Source organism: Ursus americanus, chromosome 14 (assembly GCF_024610735.1).
Source record: "Ursus americanus isolate L20-20 chromosome 14, mUrsAme1.1.p, whole genome shotgun sequence".
Lineage (NCBI taxonomy): Eukaryota > Metazoa > Chordata > Mammalia > Carnivora > Ursidae > Ursus > Ursus americanus.
Window position 1 is genome coordinate 51,776,654 of NC_142140.1, and position 13,396 is coordinate 51,790,049.

At 38.9% G+C, this 13,396-nt stretch overlaps 1 long non-coding RNA gene and 1 pseudogene across 3 annotated transcripts in view; one reads left to right on the forward strand and one right to left on the reverse strand.

Annotated features, from left to right (window-relative positions):
• The window catches only part of LOC123777747 (uncharacterized), a 78,790-nt gene that overhangs the window by 38,984 nt on the left and 26,410 nt on the right, over positions 1–13,396 (reverse strand). The gene's annotated exons all lie outside the window — the stretch shown is intronic.
• Positions 11,473–12,288, forward strand: LOC148108986 (large ribosomal subunit protein eL39-like; annotated as a pseudogene).

Sequence of the window (13,396 nt, forward strand, 5' to 3'; positions counted from 1 at the left end):
ATGAAATTATATAAGTAGTCTTTGTGATTAACTTCATTTACTCTGTTGAATTCGTTTACATTAGCATAGTTTTTTCAAAATTATATCCATGTTGTAGCACGTATCAATACTTCGTTTGTTTTTGCAGCCGAATAATAGCTCATTGTGCGGATTATTAACCTCAAAAATAGGGCATCTGGTGGCTCAGTAAGTAAAGCCTCTGCCTTTGGCTCAGGTCATGCCTGATCTAGGGTCCTGGGATCAAGTTCTGCATCTGGCTCCCTGCTTGGCAGGGAGAACCCTGCTTGTGCTCTCTCTCTCTCTCTCTCTCTCAAATAAATTGTTTTTAAAAATCTTCAAAAAAAAACCAAAAAACAAAAAAAACCAAACAAACAAAAAACCTTAAAAATAAAACCGGTAAGGGGCGCCTGGGTAGCGCAGTCGTTAGGCGTCTGCCTTCGGCTCAGGGCGTGATCCCAGCGTTTCAGGATCGAGTCCCACATCGGGCTCCTCCGCTGGGAGCCTGCTTCTTCCTCTCCCACTCCCCTGCTGTGTTCCCTCTCTCGCTGGCTGTCTCTCTGTCACATAAATAAATAAAATCTTAAAAAAAAAAAAACGGTAGTTATTTTACCAGCAAAAAAAAAAAAAAAGGATTATTCGAGAATGGCAGAGAATTGCAATTTGGAACAAACAAGGTAGGGCAAAACCACAGGCAAGACAGGAGGAAAGGGAGAGAAAAGCTCTTTTTCTTCCATAGGAAAGAGGGGAGTGGGAGGGCTTTTGCGAACAAAAATCTATTGGAATAAACTGGGAGTTCAAAGTATAGGGGCTTTTCATTGGCGGGGTTGTGGCGGTCTCTCATTGGCTATTGCCAAGGGAGGAGAAAAAAACTTTCTTCTGGCTGCTGGGGTAGTAAAGTAGCTCCAGTAGTATGAGCTTGCAACATGCACCTGTTTTCTGCGGAGTTTGCAATTGATACAGGTCGTAGGGCCTGAGAGCTCCCCCTGCTGGCCTCCTGACACCATTGTAAACGAGGTTTCCTTTTATTAATCTTCACGGGATAGGGTGTTTTCTTCATCCATTTCATCCCTTAATGGATGTTTGGTTTGTTCCTACCTTTTGACTGTTATGAATGCTATTGCTGTAAGCATTCATGTATGTTTTTGTTTGGACATGTGTTTTTATTTCATTTGGGCATATGCCTGGGAGTGGAATCAATGGCTCATACGGAAATTCGACATTTAATCTTTGAGGAAATGCCAGACTGTTTTCCAAAGTGGCTGTAACACTTAGAGTTCCACAAACAGTGTAGGAGGGTTCCAATTTATCTATATCCCCGAATACACTTATTATCCTCTCATTTGTTGAGTCTAGCCATTGTAGTGGGTAAGAAGTTGTATCTCATTGTGATTTTGACTTGCATTTCCTTTGATATGTGATCATGTCCAGCAAATTTTCATATACTCTTGGCCATTGGTATATCTTCCTTGGAAAAATATCTGTTCGGATGCCTTGCTATTTTTAAATTGGATTATCTCACTTTTTATTTTTGATTTGTAGTTCTTTATATGGTATGTACTTCATACAAGTACCTTATCAAATGTATTATCGCCAAAATTTTCTTCCATTCTGTGGGTTGTGTTCTCACTCTCTTGCTTTAAAACACTTTATTTGTAATTGTGGCAATATACACATGCCATAAATTTAACATCTTAAGCATTTTAAGTGTCTGTAAGTAGTATGTTAAGTAGCATGTAGTACACTGACGTTAGGAAACCAATTTCCGGAACTGTTTTCATCATGCAAAAATGAAACTCTACACCCATTAAACAACAACTCCCCGTTCACACCTCTGTCCAGCCCCTGGCAACCACAATTCTATTTTCCTTCTCTACAAATTTGACTACTATAGGAACCTCATATAAATGGAATCAGGCAGTATTTGTACTTTTTCGACTGGTTTATTTCACTTAGCATATAGTCCTCAACGTTCATGCATGTAGTAGCTTAGGTCAGGATTTCTCTTCTTGTTAAAGCTGAATAATAGCCCATTGTATGTATAAGCTGCATTCTGTTGCTCCATTCATCCCCGCATGGACACTTGGGTTGTTTCCATTTTGGCTATTGTGCTCCTATTTCTCTTTGGCTCAAATAAACCTTTTGCCTTTTACTAAAAAAAAAGTTTATAAATATCTGAGTTCATGTTTTGAATTCTTTGGGGTATATACACAGGGGAGGAAATGCTGGTTCATACAGTAACTCTAATTTCTGAGGAACCACTATATTGTTTTCCATATTAATGGTACAATTTTACATTCCCACCAATAGTACACAAAGATTCCAATGGGTGTGTTCGTTTTCTTTATTTTTTAAAAGATTTTAGGGGCACCTGGTGGCTCAGTTGGTTAAGCGTCTGCCTTCAGCCCGGATCATGATCTCAGGGTCCTGGGATCAAGCCCCACATCCAGCTCTCTGCTCAGCAGCAAATCTGCTTCTTCCTCTCCCTCTGTGATCTCTCTCACTCTCTCCCAAATAAATAAATAAAAATTTAAATTTAAAAAAAGATTTTATTTATCTATTTATTTATTTAGAGCATGAGCAGGGGGAGGGGCAGAGAGAGAGGGAGAGATTCTTAAGCAGACCCTACATTGAGCATAGAGCCTGATTTGGGGCTCAATCTCAGGACCCTGAGATCATGACCTGAGCCAAAATCAAGAACCACCCAGGCACCCTGGATGTGTTCATTTTCTTGACAGTGTCCTTTGAAGCACAAGTTATTAATTTTGATGAAGTCCAATATACCTTTTTCTTTTCTTTTCTTTTCTTTTCTTTTCTTTTCTTTTCTTTTCTTTTCTTTTCTTCCTTCCTTCCTTCCTTCCTTCCTTCCTTCCTTCCTTCCTTCCTTCCTTCCTATTTTTGCCTTAGGTGTTGTTGGGGGGAAATTTTTTTTCTCTAGCCCTTAAGATTCTTCTAGGTGGTCTAAGAATTAAATTGGCATGAGACAAATTAACAGGAGAAAAAAACAAAGTTTAATTACATGCCCATGGAGGCCCTATAATAAAATTGAGACCCAAAGAAAAGACAAAGGCATGCAGCTTTTATATGTTTTAGACAAAGAAACATAAATCTTTGAGGAATTAACAGTACAATGAAAACTTATTTTGGGGAGCTTCAATTAATAAGGAATTCTAAGCAGAATTTGGACTGGGGTAGTAAATTAAAGGTAACAAGGTTTGTTTATATAGGCTTTTTTGGCCCTAAATCCTCTGTCTCTCACAATAAGGATGTCTTTCTACCTCCTGCTGCAGGGAGAATACTTTTCACTTGGGAGATGTATCTCCTGCTTTCTGAAGATGAAGGAGGATCAGAGTGTTCTTCCTGCACTGACTATTTCTTAAGTAAATAATTCAAAATAATCAATTTGGGGGTGGCCTGTCCTGGGCCCCTACGGCATCATATATAAGAATTATTTGCCAAATCCAAGGTCATGAATATATCCTGTTTTTTTAAAGAGTGTTATGGTTTTGGGGCACGTGGGTGGCTCAGTCAGTTAAGCATCCAACTCTTGATCTCAGCTCAGGTCTTGATCTCAGGGTCATGAGTTCAAACCCCACATTGGGCTCCACACTGGGCACAGAGCTTACTCAAAAAAAAAAAAAAAAAAGAATGCTGTATTTTAACCTCTTATGTTTGGGTCTTTGTTTCATGTTTGGTAGATTATTGTATGTGCTGTAAGTATGAGTCAACTCCTTTCTTTTGCATGTGGCTATCTAGTTGCCTGAGTACTGGGATTTTTCACAAACCTCATCACAGGCCCACATCCACTTGATCTTCGCAGGGTAAATTGGTTTCACTCTGATCCCATGTGGCAGAGGGGGGTCTCCTAGCCCTCAAGCCAATGCCCAAAGGTGGATTTACACAACGAGTTGGAAAATTCAGGTCTACGTAAAAACCTGCACACGGATGTGTATCACGGCTTTATTTATAATTGCCGGAAGTTGGGAGCAATTGAGATGTCCTTCAGTAGATGAATGGGTAAACAAACTACCCCCGCCAGACAATGGACTATTACATAATGCTAAAAGAAGTAAGCTATCAAGCCATTAAAAGACATGGAGGAAACGTAAATGCATATCACTAAGCGAAAGAAACCAATCTGAATATCATATACTGTATGATTACAACTGTATGACATTCTGAAAAAGGCAAAGCTATGAGACAGTAAAAGGTCAGTGGTTAACAGTTGTAGGGGGGAAAGAGGATGAATAGGCAGGGCACAGAGGATTTTTAGGGATGGCATTGATCTATGTGACACCTTAATGGTAGATACATGTCATTAATACATTTGTCAAAACCCACAACATGTACAACACCAAGAGTGAATTCTAAAGTAATCCATAGACTTTGGGTGATAATAATGTGTCAGTGTAGGTTCATTGATGGTAACAAATGTACCACTCTGGTTAGGATGTTGATATTGGGGGAGACTGCATACATATAGAGACAGGAGCATGTGAGAACTTTGTACTTTCTGTTCAATTTTGGTGTGAAACTGAAACACTCAAAAAATAAAGCTTGTTGAGATGCCTGGGTGGCTCAGTTGGTTAAGCATCTGCCTTTGGCTCAGGTAGTGATCCCAGGGTCCTGAGGTCAAGTCCCACATTGGGCTCCTTGCTCAGCAGGGAGCCTGCTTCTCCCTCTGCCTGCTGCTCCCCCTGCTTGTGCTCTCTTTCTCTCTCTCTAACAAATAGATAAATAAAATCTTCTAAAAATAAATAAAAAATAAAGCTTGTTAATAGCAAAACAAAAACTCAGGCCCAGACAGCTTCACTGCTGAATTCTACCAAACACTTAAAGAATTAATACCAATCCTTCACAAACTCTTCCAAAAGATAGAAGAGTAGGGACGCCTGGGTGGCTGTCAGATAAGTGGCTGCCTTTGGCTCAGGTCATGATCCCAATGTCCTGGGATTGAGTCCCCCATTGGGCTCCCCGCTCAGCAGGGAGCCTGCTTCCCCCTCTGCCTGCTCTGCCTGCCACTCCCCCTACTTGTGCTCTCTCTGACAAATAAAAAAAAAAAAGATAGAAGAGTGAACACTTCCCAACTTAGTCTACAAGGTCAGTAATACACCAAATCAGAATAAGACATTACACACACACCAATTTCTTATAAATATGGGTGTAGAAGTCCTCAACAAAGTACTAGCAAACCGAATTCAGAGACATATAAAAGAACTATACAATATGACCAGGTAGATTTTATTCCAGGTACACAAGTTTGGTTTAACACCTCCAAATCAATTATTGTAATGCATCATATCAATAGAATAACAAACAAAAATCACGTGATCATCTCCATAGACAGAAAAGCATGTGACAAAATCCAACACTGTTTCATGATAAAAACACTTAGGAAACTATTAACAGAAGGGAACTTCTGCAGGCTAACAAGGGACAGCCAAGATCATGATTAACGGTGATAGACAGGATGCTCTTACCCATAAAATCAGAACCAGGACAAGAATGTCTGCTCTCGCTACTTTTTTTTTTTTTTAGATTTTATTTATTTATTTGTTAGAGAGAAAGAGCACAAGCAGGGGGAGCAGCAGGCAGAGGGAAAAGCAGACTCCCCGCTGAGCAGGGAGCCTGCCGTGGGACTCAATCCCAGGACCCTGGAATCATGACCCAAACTGAAGGCAGACACTTAACTGACTGAGCCACTGAGGCATCCCCCACTGTTGTTACTTTTATTCAACATGGTATCAGACATTCTAGGTCAATTAGGCCAGAAAAAAAAAAATTAAAGGCAACCAGATTGGAAAGGAAGGAGTAAAACTCTGTTCACAGATGACATAGAACATCCTTAGGAATCTTCTAAAAAAACTATTAGAACAAATAAATGAGTTCAGCAAGATTGGAGGTACAAAATTAATATACAAAAATCAATTTTATTCTTATATACTTGCCAGAAAATATATTGAAAATGAAATTAAGAAAACAAGTCTATTGTAAGAGTGCTGACAACACTGACTTAATCTTTGGCCCTTCCTCTTGTTCATACCCATGCAGTGACCTCCCTTGGCCTATGGGTTCTGGACGCCTTGGAGGTTAACGTATGCCCTGACCAGAATGTGGGAAGACTTGGGGCGCCTGGGTGGCACAGGCGTTAAGCGTCTGCCTTCGGCTCAGTGCGTGATCCCGGCGTTCTGGGATCGAGCCCCACGTCAGGCTCCTCCGCTATGAGCCTGCTTCTTCCTCTCCCCCTCCCCCTGCTTGTGTTCCTTCTCTTGCTGGCTGTCTCTATCTCTGTCGAATAAATAAATAAATAAAATCTTAAAAAAAAAAAAAAAGAATGTGGGAAGACTTGTTCTGATCTTCCCTAAAATGGCTCACAGAAGGCCCCACTTTAGATAACCGGTGGATATAACTGGTGCATGGAGGGTGCCACTTTTTTTCTTAAATATTTATTTATTTATTTATTTTAGGGAGAGAGAGCAGGGGGTGGAGCAGAGGGAGAGAGAGAATCATAAGCAGATGCCCTGTTGAGCATGAAGCCCAATGTGGGGTTCGATCTCATGATCCCGAGATCATGACCTGAACTGAAATCCAGAGTTAGATGCTTAACCAACTGAGCCACCCAAGTGCCCCTGGATGGTGCAACTTTAGATAATGACCGTGTGGCCTCACCACCACATCCCTTGCTCTATAAAAGCTGGGGATTAAAGTCCAGACTTGGGGGGGGCGCCTGGGTGGCTCAGTCATTAAGCGTCTGCCTTCGGCTCAGGACATGATCCCAGGGTCCTGGGATGGAGCCCCGCATCGGGCTCCCTGCTCCACTGGGAGCCTGCTTCTTCTCTCCCACTCCCCCTGCTTGTGTTCCCTCTCTCGCTGGCTGTCTCTCTCTCTCTCTCTGTCAAATAAATAAAATCTTAAAAAAATAATAAAGTCCAGACTTGGCAGAGAATAGCTGCACAGCACCGGGATCATTTGTCCACCCAATTCCTCCCTGTCAGTAAATTACCCAAAGTAAAACTCTGTGTCAACAGTATGGAGTGGTTTCCTTCATGTTTTGGTCTTTAAATGCCTTCTCAGTCTGGAGGATACATTACTGACTCTCCTTCACCTTCTAACATCACTTATAATAGCACCTATAAAATACATAGGAATAAATTTAACCAAAAAAATGCAAAACTTAGACTCTGAAAACTACAAAACCTTGTTGAAAGAAACTGAAGAAGATACAAATAAATGGGAAAACATTCCATGTTCAGGGATCAGAAGACTTAATATTGTTAAGATGGCAGTTCTTCCCAACTTGAACTATAGTTTCAACATAATCCCAATCAAAATCCTAGCAAGTTATTTTGGATAACAACAACTGATTCTAAAGTTTATATAGAAAGGCAAAAGACTCTGAGGTGCCTGGGTGGCTCAGTCACTTAGTGTCCGACTCTTGATCTCAGCTCAGGTGTTGATCTCAGAGCTGTAAATTCAAGCTCCACACTGGGCTCCATGATGGATGTAGAGCCCATTTAAAGAAAAAGAAAGAAAGAAAGGCAAAAGACTCAGCATAGACAACACAATACTGACAAAGAGGAAAGTCACAGGTCTGGCACTACCTGAATTCAGGACTTACTATAAAGCTAAAGTGATCATGACAGTGTGGTTTTGCAAAAAAAAAAAAAAAAAAAAAGAGAGAGAGAGAGAGAGAAATAGATAAATGGAACAGAACAGAGAACCCAAAAATAAACACACATATATAGTCAACTGATTTTTGACAAAGAAACAATGGCAATTCAATGGAGAAAATCCTTTCAACAAATTGTCTTTTCAGCAAATGGTGATGGAATGCCTGGACAACTGTGTGCAAAGAAATTAATTAGACACAGACTTTACAGTATTCACAAAAATTCACTAAAAATGGAACTCATAAACCTAGATGTAAAACGAAAATTTTTTAACTTTTGAAAGATGACATAAGAGAATATCCAGATGACATGGGTTTGGCGATGAGGTTTTCAGATACAACACTAAAACCATGATCCATGAATGAAAAAATTGATAAATTGAACTTCATCAAAGTTAAAATTTTCTGCTTTCAAAAGACATTGTTAAGAGAACGAAAGGACAATCCAAAGACCAGGACAAAACATTTGCAAAGTACACATAAAAAGTACACATCAGACCTACCAGTCTGATAAAGGACTGGTATCCAAACTATACGAAGAATTCTTAAAACTCAGTAAGAAAACAAACTATCTAATTTAAAGATAGACAAAAAATCTGGAAAGACAGCTCACCCAAGAAGATAAATCGCGAATAAACACATGACAAGATGCTCAACACCATATGTCACTGAGGAATTGCAAAGTAAAACAAAAATGAGATGCCGCTATACACCTAGTAGAATAAAATCCAAAACACTGACAACAAAAAATGCTGGCAAAAATGTGGAGCAACAGGAACTCTCGTTCATTGCTAGGATAAAGAGAAAACAGTATAGTTGCTTTGGAAGATAGTCTGGCACGCTCTTACAAAGCTAAACATAGCCTCACCATATAACTCAGCAGTCTCACTCCTAGGTATTTACCCAAATGAGCTGAAAAGTTATATCCACACAAAAGTCTTCATGTGAATGTTTATAGCAGCTTTATTCACAACTGCCCAAAATTGGAAGCATCCAAGATGCACCTTTCGATAGATGAATGAATAAACAAACAGTGGTACATCTCTACAATGAATGCCCTTCAGCGCTAAAAAGAAATGAGCTATCAGGCCACAGAAAGACATGGTGAGACCTCGAATGCATTTCAGTAAGTAAAAGAAGCCAGTATGAAATGGCTAGACCCTGTATGATTCCACCATATAACATTCTGGAAAAGGAAAAACTATTGAGATAGTAGAAAGATCAGTGGTAGCCAGGGATTTGGGGGGGCACAGCAAAGAAGGGGAGGAGAGATGAATAAATGAAACACAAGGGATTTTTAGGGCTGCAAAAATTCTGTAGGGTACTCTGATGGTGGATACATGACATCATGCCTTTGTCAAAACCCATAGAACTATAAAACACTGAGTGAGCCCTATTGTGAACTACGAATTTAGTTAATAATAATGTATTCGTTTATCAACTCTAATCATCATCAAATGTAATACACTGGTTCATCAGTTGTAACAAATGCACTACACTAATGCAAAATGTTAAAACTCGGGGAAACTGTGAGCTGAGGGCGGGGAGGAAGGGGGAATGGGAACTCTGTAATAGCTGCTCATTTTTTTTTTTTTGGTAAACCTAAAACTGCTCTGAAAAATAGTCTATTAACTAAAAAAAAAAATGAATGAATTACCATTCCGTGGAAGATTCATAACTGTGTAAAAATGAAACCTGACATACAATAGTACATACATTATGATGCTATTTGCATAAAAACACAAAAATAAAATATATTGACATGGGGATGCATACACAAGTTACAAAACTATGAAGAAAAGCAAGGAAATTGCCTTATAATTCATGACGCTAACTCCATCTGGAAAGAGATGGGAGTGATTCTTCCCTTAAGTATCATCTTGAGTGGGATGGGTGGTATGGAGTCTTCTTCCAAGTCTTGGCCTGATTGACATTATACAGATTCCCTTTATAATGTTTCAGTTGACTGTGCAATTGTTTCATATATCTTCCACGTACGTAATATTATAGTTTTCAAATATTTCCAATATTACGTACGTAATATTTAAGTTTCCAAAATGTAAAACTCAATATAAAAATAAATCTCAGGACACCTGGGTGGCTCAGTCAGTTAAGCATCTGACTTGATTTTGGTGCAGGTGCTGATCTCAGGGTCCTGGGATCAAGCCCTGGGTCAGGCTCCGTGCTCAGCAGGGATTCTGCTTGAGGATTCTCTCTCCCTCTGCCTCTGCCTCTCCCCCTGCTTGCATTCTCTCTCTCATATAAATAAATAAATCTTTAAAAAAAATAAAATAAATTTCAGTGCAGTTTGAATTCCTAGCAAGAAGACACTGGAAGTAAATTTTTAGAAGATATCATAGCCATAGTTTTAACTAATTTTTATTAAAGGTAATTTTCTTAAAATCCTAAAATATGTCTAATGAAGGCTAGTGAATGGTTGTAATAGGGAAAGTATACATTGAATGACATCAAAGTATCATGAAATAAATGTTAAAATGATGTATGCCCTTAGAAAGGAGACTGAATATCACAATGATGTAATCACTCCCCATGTAGATCTAGTGTTTTAGTAAATTCCATTAAATTCACAATCGGGTTTTTGTTTTGTTTTGATTTTGCTTTTTTTTTTTTTAAGATTTTTATCTTTAAGTGATCTTTACACCCAACGTGGGGTTTGAACTTACAACCCCGACATCAAGAGTCACATGCTTTGCCAACTGACCCAGCCAGGCGCTGCTTTGTTTTTGAGCTTAATTAAATCTCCTTTTAAAAACCAAAACAGAAGACAAATGTCTAAAAATATCTGGGATTTTGTACAGAACACTGTTAGAGAGTGTCATGGGACTGACTGTTTGTGTCCTTCAAAACTCACATGTTGAATTCCTGCCCTGCACTGTGATGGTATTAGGAGGTGGAAACTTTGGGAAGTGATTAGGTCATACGGGTAGAAACCTCATGAATGGGGTTATAAGAGGAGACACAAGAGAGTTAGTTTCTTCCCTCTGCACTCTACCATGTGAGGATACAATGAGATCACAGCCATCTGCAAGCCAGGAGGCAGGGCTTTACCAGACACCAGATCTTCCAGCATCTTAAACTTGGACTTCCCAGCCTCCAGAACTGTAAGAAACAAATGTTTGTTGTTTAAGTGACCCAGTCTATGGTAATTTGTGATAGCAGTCCTGTGATAGCAGGACTAAGATAGGGAGGCACTTTCCCTAGCATACATCAAGGCTTTTAAATCTATACTAACCAGGACAATATGGTATCAGCAGAGATATGTATAAATAGACCAATGGAAAATAGGAATTTCTGGAAAAGGGGCATCTACTTAAAGTAGATGAACCTGGGAAGCCTGGATGGTTCAGTTGGTTAAGTGTCTGTATTCAGCTCAGGTCATGATCTCAGGGTCCTGGGATCAAGTCCCGAATTGGGCTCCTTGCTCAGCAGGGAGCCTGCTTCTCCCTCTGCTTGCCACTCCCCCTGCTTGTGCTCTCTCTCTAACAAATAAATAAATAAAATAAAATCTAAAGTACATGAACCTATGACAGAGTCGGTAATGATAGAAATGATGGACACTGTAACACACAGAAATGACAAGTGGTTACCTACAGAATAATGAATCAGCTGCCCATCACATCCATATACAATAATTATTGTAGAGCTACCTATGAAAGACAAAAATAGAACACTTTCAAGGGTACATGCAAATGTTTTTTATAGCTTCATAGTAGGGAGAGCTTTCTTACATAATAAAATAAATTAGGCCCTTTCTCTACCTTTGTGGTGTGTCTGGTTGACTCACCATGTCTTCTCACAAGACTTTTAGAATCAAGTGATTCCTGGCCAAGAAACAAAAGCAGAATAGTCCCGTTCCCCAATGGATTCAGATGAAAACTGGTAATAAAATCAGGTACAACTCCAAGAAGAGAGATTGGAGAAGAACCAAGCTGGGTCCATAAGGAATCACACTAGAGATGGCCCACGTATTTATGCTGCACAATGGTCACTAACATCTTACCACAATCTCTGAATAGTTGGGCGTGTTTTATCGGGGAAATCATTTTTCTCTTGGTTTCTATGCTTCTGCATTAGTAGGTGGGTTCAGAAATAAGTATGTGAGAACTTTAGTTTGGGGGAAAAAAGGAAGAAAAGAAAGTAGGCCCAAAGAGATGGACAAATTCAACTCTATTAAAATTAAGAACAGTCCATCAAAATGTGGAACTGAGTGAAAATTTGGGAGAAAGTGAATTTGGGAGAAAATATTTTAATACCTACAGTTGATAAAGCGTTAGTGTGCAGAATAGTAAAAAAAAATGTAGGAAATCAATAAATGTACAAATGAGTTAAATATGAAAAATGAAACTTTCATCAGGAGATGAAAGACCATATAGGAAAAATGCTCAACACCAATGGTAATTAACCAAAACAATATATAATCACATGGAGATTCTGTTTAACACCATATAGGTAAAAATAAAAGGTGTTGGCAAATTGCAAAGAATAAATAAATGCATGTGCATGAATGGTCAGATAGTTAATTCATACCCTCTATCAGCATTTCCTAGTAAATTTGAATTTTTCCATAATCTATAGCCCAGCAATTTTTTCCCGATGTGTAAAAAATTAAATAATGTACTAGCACTTAAAGACAAAAAGAAGGGGGCGCCTGGGTGGCACAGCGGTTAAGCGTCTGCCTTCAGCTCAGGGCGTGATCCCAGCATTCTGGGATCGAGCCCCACATCAGGCTCCTCCGCTATGAGTCTGCTTCTTCCTCTCCCACTCCCCCTGCTTGTGTTTCTTCTCTCACTGGCTGTCTCTCTCTCTGTCAAATAAATAAATAAAATCTTTTAAAAAAAAGACAAAAAGAAGAATGATATTATCACAAGATAGAAAAAAAACCTTCAATCAACTCTGTCCCATAAGCAGTGAGGTGAGTAAGTATATTGGGCGACCCACACCTTTTCAGTATAATATGAACGATATATTATATAATACTAACTTATCAAAATTCAAAAGAGACAGAACTCTGCTTCATGATAAATAGACGAAGATCATCATAAAAAGTTTAAAAAGTCAATTGAACAGGATGATATAACAATTTTAAATACATATGCACCCACCACATAAATACACCTAAATACATAAAGCAAATATTTACATGTGAAGGGAGAAATTGGCAGCAATATCATGATAGTATGAGACTTCAATAACCCGCTTTCATTAATGGACAGAACATCCAAACAGAGTATCAATAAAGAAACAGCTACCTTGAACAATAGTATATAGCTAATGGAACTAACAGATTATACACACAGAGAAAGAAAGAGAGAGAGAGAGAGAGAACTTTCCATCCAAAGCAGAAGAATACACATTCTTCTCAAATGCTCATAGAACATTCTCCAGGATAGATCACAGGATCACAAGTTAGGTCACAAAACAAGACTTAGTACATTTAAGAAGGTAAAAATCATCCCAAGTATCCTTTCACACAGTATGAGATGTGATGAAATTAGAAATGAATTAACAGCAATAAAATTCACAAATACGTGGAAACTAGTCACCACACTCTTGAACAACCATTGGTTCAAAGAGGAAATAAAAAAGGGATTTTCTAAATATCTCAAGACAAATGAAAATAAAAACACAACCTAACAAAACTCATGGGATGCAGCAGAAGCAGCGCTAAGAGGGAATTTTAGAGCAATAAACAGTAACACTAAAAAAGAA